The sequence below is a fragment of the Triticum aestivum genome, chromosome 3A (assembly GCF_018294505.1).
Source record: "Triticum aestivum cultivar Chinese Spring chromosome 3A, IWGSC CS RefSeq v2.1, whole genome shotgun sequence".
NCBI lineage: Eukaryota > Viridiplantae > Streptophyta > Magnoliopsida > Poales > Poaceae > Triticum > Triticum aestivum.
The window spans coordinates 44,864,062-44,871,469 of record NC_057800.1 but is presented as its reverse complement, the minus strand read 5'-3'; the positions used below and the strand labels follow the sequence as shown (position 1 = coordinate 44,871,469).

At 45.6% G+C, this 7,408-nt stretch overlaps 1 pseudogene; it reads right to left on the bottom strand.

Annotated features, from left to right (window-relative positions):
• Positions 1-975: 975 nt before the first annotated feature.
• LOC123056729 (probable LRR receptor-like serine/threonine-protein kinase At3g47570) lies at positions 976-4,416 on the bottom strand (annotated as a pseudogene).
• Positions 4,417-7,408: the final 2,992 nt, after the last annotated feature.

Sequence of the window (7,408 nt, the reverse complement as noted above, 5' to 3'; positions counted from 1 at the left end):
AAAAAAATGAAAGAGTCATTAATGGGCTGGTCCTATATGTCATAAGAAAATGGGGTTGCGAATTAGGAGTCATTATTGGTGCCATTTCTAGGGCTTCAAAAATTGGGCCATCTCCCATTTGACTATTTCGGAGCTTTATTTTTTGGGTTGTGATTGGACATGCTCTATCACTGAGACGGGGCAATGCTTCTGCTTGCGTTTTCTTAAATGAGGACTTCATACGAAAGCATCAAGAAGTGAAGTCTGCCTGTCTTTAATAAAGTTATAAAAAAGGTTAAAATGTTCAATCCATCGACAAAATTAGTATTTGAGAAATGAGTCAACACTGTCAAAGATGGCAAGTTTGGTTGTTGCAAAAAACGTAGTACATCTATGTTGGAAGACAGTCAAGTATTGTGCCTCTATGGCCTTTCTTTTCAAGATAAGGCATGCCTGAGAAAATAGAAAAAAGGGTGAAACTTGAATGTGTTCTCGGACTGGACTATTTGTTACTCCTTCCGTTCCTAAATATAAGTCTTTTTAGATATTTCAATACAGACTACATACATATGTATATAGACATATGTTAGAGTGTAGATTCACTCATTTTGCTTCGTATGTAATACATATTGGAAACTCTAAAAAGACTATATTTAGGATGGAGGCAGTATATGGCACTTGACTCGGTATATCATAGGGATATAATCTATTTTCACACATTGTGGTCAAAGCGTTAGGCGCACTGGTCTTGTTCATATATACTCCGTATTTCGGAAAGGGTTCAATTGATAGAAAGGAAACAAGAATGTTACGTACTCACGCAACCGGAGAAAAGAAAAGCTGACCAAACGGTTGTACATGCCAAATACTCACATTCATTCGTGCCCACTCTAGTAGGGAAGTGGCTGCTCTTAGTGCAAAAGAAGCGAAACAAATACACCCACGCATCGTTGCAGTCTTACAGATGACATAGTATCAGGCTAAAAGGGAGCTCGGTCATTGTGTTGCACTACGTGATGTTGTTGCTGTCTGTTTGATGTATTCAGCTTTGATCTTCTTCAACGTCACGACCACATCACGCATCGTTGTTCTTTGGTCAGGCGAGTCGCTGCAACAGAGCAAACCCAACTCGAGCACAGATGCAAGAGAGCCATTTTCCAAACTGCAGCTAGAAAGAGGGGAGCCTTGCAGTAGCTGACCATCGATGATTTGGACAAGCTCTGCAGGAAATGCCTGACAAACCCATTGCCTAAAGGTTAGCTGTGCATCAAACATGGCGTCAGTTGGCTTCCTTCTAGTAAAGACTTCAAGAAGCATAATCCCGTAACTAAACACGTCGCTCTTCCGTGATGCTTTTCCGAGTGAACCGTACTCTGCTCAAGGAAACAATGAGTGGAAATTAAAGCATAAGTCCTCAATCATATTTGTTTTTCTTGGAGACACTATTTATAATTGCCTTAAAAACCAGTTTGTAATAAGACGTAGCTAATTATGTACCTGGTGCCATGTATCCAACCGTTTCGGGCATGCTCGTACATATCATAGAGGTGTCATCACCGAGAAGCCACCTTGCAATGCCGAAGTCTGCCACATGTGCAGTCATCTCCTCATCAAACAACACATTGCTAGGCTTCAAGTCACAGTGCAGGATCAGCTCATAGTGATCATGGTGCAGATACTCAAGTGCCATTGACACGTCGAGCATGATGTCCAGTCTCTCTAGGAACCCCACATGTCGTGTACCCTCAGACCGGTGTAGGAGTGTCTCTAAGCTGCCATTTGGCATGTATTGAAGCACCAGTGCTCTAAAGTCAAGGTTAGAGCACGCGTTGAGTATCTTGATCAGGTTACGGTGCCGCGCCATGTGAAGTACTCGACACTCAACATCAAAACTTCGAATGGCCTGCTCGAGCTGCATGTCAAGAACTTTTATCGCAACCACCAAACCACTGCTCAGTCTTCCCATGAAGACTTTCCCAAAGCTTCCGGAACCCAAAATGTTATCTTCACTGAAATTATTGGTGGCGCGAATGAGCTCATGATAGGAGATTATCTCGTGACCCGGAACATTGCTTGTATCAACAGAAGCATTGTTCTTCTCCTTCTTTAGTTTTTTTCCGAACCATAGATACAAGCAAATGACAATGGCACTAGAGGCTAATATGAGTGTTGGAAGTAGAATTTTTAGCAAGTGTTTGTTACTTGATCTAGATCTATCAAGGCATGGCGGCACTCCTAGGCGTTGAGCACCACATAGCCCAGCATTCCCAATCAAAGATTGCAAGGTGATGTTTGAGAAAACACCCCCCTTGGGTATTTGGCCTTCTAACCTATTGAATGAGAGGTTCAAGGTAGTCAAGTAGGTAAAGTTGGCAAGGAACATGGGAATGATACCAGAGAGATTGTTGAATGAAAGGTCTAATGATGCTAAGCTTCCTAGTTTTCTCAGTGGGTCGGGAATTGAGCCTTTGAAGGAGTTATGAGATAGATTTACGTACGTTAGCATATCAAGTTGTCCAAATGATTCTGGGATGCTTCCTACCAAGAAGTTCGAAGAGAGATCAATTTGATCAATCTGTCTTAGACCAGAAACATCATCTGGTAGTGCACCATCAATGGAATTGTGAGAAACATCCAATGTGATAAGTTTATTTAGGCGGAAAAGGCTTGGGGGTATCGTTGACCCCAACTTGTTATTAGACAAGTCGATGTTTTGTAAGAAACTAAGATTATCAAAGCTGCTTGGTATGGATCCTGAGAATTTGTTTGCTTCAAGGAGTAACTGTCCTAGACTCCGAAGCATACCCATTTGTGCTGGGATAGGGCCTAACATGTCATTGTGTGAGAGATCAAGATCTACAAGATTCTCTAACATAGCGATGGAATCGGGAATCGGCTCGGTGAATAGGTTGTCACGAAGATCTATCAGTTCAAGGCTGCTAATGTTTGAAATTGCTGCAGGAATTCCACCTGTTAATTTGTTATAACCTGCTCGAAAAATGGTCAACCGTGAAGTGAGGTTTCCCACATGGCCATGGAGGACTCCTCTGAAAGAATTATTATGTATACCGAGGAACCAGAGTTGCCTGCACTGGGAAAGACTCGAAAGGAAGTCTAGATTCCCCTCTAAATTGTTACTTGACAATTCAAGCACGGTCAAAGCTGCAAGTTTCCCTAATGTTGCTGGTACTTGTCCCGACAATTGATTACCTGGCAAAGTTAGGACAGACAATTTGGATAAGTTGCCAAGCGAAGCTGGAATATTACCTACCAATTGATTGCGTGTAAGAGACAGAAACGAGAGTTCCCGCATAAGACCTAATTCTGGTGGAATCTCTCCTTTTAGACTGCAGTTGGAGAGATCGAGACGAGTAAGACTGGTGAGATTGCTAAGAGCAGCCGGGATTGGGCCAAGAATGTTGTTAGATTGTAAGTTAAGCCAGGTGAGTCGTGATAATTTGGCTAACCATATTGGCACAACGTCCACAAAAAATTGTCACCCAAATCAAGCACCTCTAGGTACCGGCATGATTCAAGCGCTGATGGAAACTGACCGGCGAAATTGTTTCTATATAGTGAAATAAAGCGCAACAGTGGGAGGTTAAAACTTTGATTGCTCGGAAATATTCCAGCTAGGTTACCGTTATATGCAAATGCCATGATTTGTAGCCTGGACATGTTGTATATGGCTTGCGGTACTAGGCCAGAGAGTTGATTACGCTCCATGTCCAATATCTCAAGCATGGATAATCGTGCAACGACGTGTGGTATAGGACCCAGGCTGTTATTTCCAAAACTGATGACCTTCAAGAAAGGCGTGTTGTTGAACAAATGTGGTGGTATTTGGCCACTCAGATCATTGCTGAACAAATTAATTACCATAAGGTTGTGCATACGTAGCAGCATCTCAACGGGAATCTGGCCTGAGAGTTGGTTGAAACCTAGGTCAAGGGACTTGAGCCTTGTGAGGTTCCCTAGGGTAGTAGGTATGGTGTTTGACAGGCTATTTCTTGCAAGACCAAGATATGTAAGACGATGTAGCCTGCCAAGTTCGGGTGGAATTGGGCCTGTGAGGTTGGTGAGAGTGAGGTTGAGAACAGAAAGGAAAGAGAGGTTACCGACATGAGGTGCCACGGATCCAACGAGAGGTGCGTGCGGCAACGATACAGCAGTGACACGTTGCCTATGTCGGCTGCACGAGATGCCAACCCAACGACAGAAAGGAGTGCCGGTGGTCCAGTTGCCGGCAAGGATGCGGAGAGGGTCGGCGAGCTGGGCTTTGAAAGCCAGCAGCGCGGCAAGATCGGTGTCACTGCCATTGCCGCTGGTCAGACGGGAAGAAGAAGAAGAAGAAGAAGCAGCAGCAGCGGAGACGGTGGAGAGTAGTAGTACCAGTATAAAGATGAGAATACGGGAAGGTGATGAGAGAGCGGCCATTGATTGAATCTTGGCTGTTTGGTTGTGTGGAGTGAGTAGGGAGAGTGGGCGGTGGATTTATGATCATGATTCTGGCGCCGCGTGCACGGCACGGCGAGCATACGTTTTTCCAAGGCAGTCAAATTTGTCCAGGGTCCAGCCATCGCCTTGCCGTGCCATGGAGTGTACGTGCTAGTCAAAGATGAGTTTTTGGCGTGGGTGAAGCGGCCATTGTGCTGATGCACTGAGCAGCGAGAGTTTTTTTTTTCTGATAAAGGGCGTTTTTTATTGACTCATAATGTAGTATCGAAGGATACAATCACAATAAGCATACCCGGTCTCTGCATAATTAGGATGCACACAACCAACACTAACACACGCACACACGCGGATGATGATGGCAAAGAGCTAAGTTATATAAAACCGAAAATATGTCAAGGTGAGAAGAGAAGAAAAAAAGCCAAAGCTATCAAAACAGTGATCGACGATATACAACAACGATCAACGACACCGACTATTTTTTGACAACACAGGACCATGAGAAAGGCTCTCCAAAAGCAACGTTTTCAGAAAGGGAACGTTGCACACGCATCATCGTCACCTAATCTGACCATTGAAAGTCAGATCGTGGATTTTCACCCTGGAGATCAAGTCAAGCAAACTCCAAGCAATGTCTTCAACGGGGTAACGATGCAAAAAACACCGACATTGCCAAGTATAACCAACTGGGGTATCACATAAGGTTTTCACCCCGGAGTTCAAGACCGGGTAATCCAAAGACACCACCCAATCGAAGTCATCATATGTTATCTCTTCACTTTCCATGATTCCAACAGCATAAGACGACGTGGACTTTGACAAGGGAAGGTCACATGCACCACCAAAATATCGATCGCTGGACCCAGTCATGAATTCGTGATCAGCTGGACCCAGTCATCGCCCTGCCGGCCGGCCGGCGTTGGTGAGAATATATTTACGTCCAGACATGACTGGGAAAGGCCGGGCTGCCCGTTTCGACTTTTGATAAAGAGCTCTTTTACGGTGATTGAAAAGTTATGACTTGTAATTTCACGTAACTCCATCTATGAATTTTTCTGGCCGTTAGATTTGGAAACTCATTAAAGTATTTTTATTATAATCTACTATTAAAGGAGGATCGAACGTCGTGATGGTTTCACCTCCTTCGATGGTTCGACCTCCCTCGTACGACCCCGCAACAAAAAATAGCAGAGAGAAAACCCACGTTCGACAGTGGAAAAAATTGAAACAACACATGTTTTCCGCCTCCTCCCCTGAACTGCCGATCTGTATCCTCCCTCCCCCAAAACACAAACCACCCGCACCCCATCCCCACGACCACCCGCCTCGGACGCCACCCTCTCGGATGACCACCGAACGGCCCCTTCTTCCTTGATTGCGCCTCCCTCTACCACCATCGGTGATATGCCGCCCCACCCATGAAACTTTCGCCATGGCCGCCTCCTTGGCCATGCCCGCATGGAAGCCATGGTCGGGATCGACACCGGCCCTAGAAGAAGTGGTATGACCATGGACCGTGCAATGGAGGGGAGGGAGTTTGTGGTGGTCAGCCACGACGGTGGAGGCAGCGACGGAGTTCTAGGAGAGTTACGCGAGCTGTGGTGGTGGAGGTGGCGGCGGACATTGAGCCTCGTCACCCCTGTATCGTCGGTTCTTCCTCTCCCTCTCTCTCTCTCTCTCTAATCCCTTCCCAATCGAGCTCGACCCACCCAATCCCCAATTCCACCTCGCTCCCGCCCTACCCAGGCCCTAACCCCAACCGTCTATCGTGGTGGCAGGCAACGATGCCGAGAGCAGCTTCAAGTTGGGTTGCCAAGGACATTGGTCTCACAACGATCCATCAGCGACCAGTCTAGCCCCAACCCAATCCCCTACCCCACCGGCGGCACCTCTCCACTAGAGACGGACACCGAAGTCAACTAAAATGCCTGAGATGGAGGATGTTTGAAGGCGGCAAGAAGAACATGAGGGAGAGGAGATGCGGCCCAAGCTCTAGACAACAGCCTGGTCTTAGTCCTCTGCTACCTCTCAAAGACGTTCATGCCCGGTGCCCTACCCATCCACGAGGTACCCACCTACAATAACTCCAACTAAAGGTAGATGTGAATTGTGGTGCCCCTTGTTGCGCTACCTCTCCCCGTTATTGATATAGTACTTCAGCCTTCAAATTTAGTGCTTTTGTGATATTTGTTTCTTTGTTTAAATGTGCCTTGGGTACTTGATGACATGGTAAATCGTTCTGGATTGCCTGGCTAATATGTAGAAGTGAATTGGAATTTGTAACTAGATCATTGGTGCAAACCAACTGTTACTGTATGGTGGTCCATTAGAGATTTTGAGTTGTAATTGAGTTTCATTGTTTCAAGTTTATGGCAAAGCAGATTCTGCTTGTTCTGATGCTTAATTGATACTCCCTCTGTTTTTATTTAGTTCGCATATTAGCTTTGGTCAAAGTCAAGCTTTACAAACTTTGACCTAGTTTATATACAAAAATATTAAGATATACAATAACAAATCAACAACATTAGATTTATTATTAAATGTACTTTCACATCGTATAGATTTATTATGATAAATGTCTATATTATTTTCTATAAACTTGGTCAAACTTTACGAAGTTTGACTCCAGTCAACTCTAATATGCAGAGTAAATAAAAGCGGAGGAAGTAATTGATAGTCCTGGGATGGCGCCCTGAGGTTACAACTTGTTTCAGTCACTGGTGGAAAAAAGGCCTTTGGTCGCGGTTCGCAACTGCCATTAGTCGCGGTTGCGCAACCGCGACCGACCGGGCGCGACTAAAGCCCCCCCCCCCTTTAGTCGCGGTTGCTTAAGAACCGCGACTAAAGGCCCGTCCACGTGGGCGCCAGGTGGCCGTCGGGGCGGAGGACCTTTAGTCGCGGTTCTTCTGGCCAACCGCGACTAAAGGCCGCCGCAGGTTTAGGGTTTTAGCCCCCCCCCCTTAAACCTGTTTTC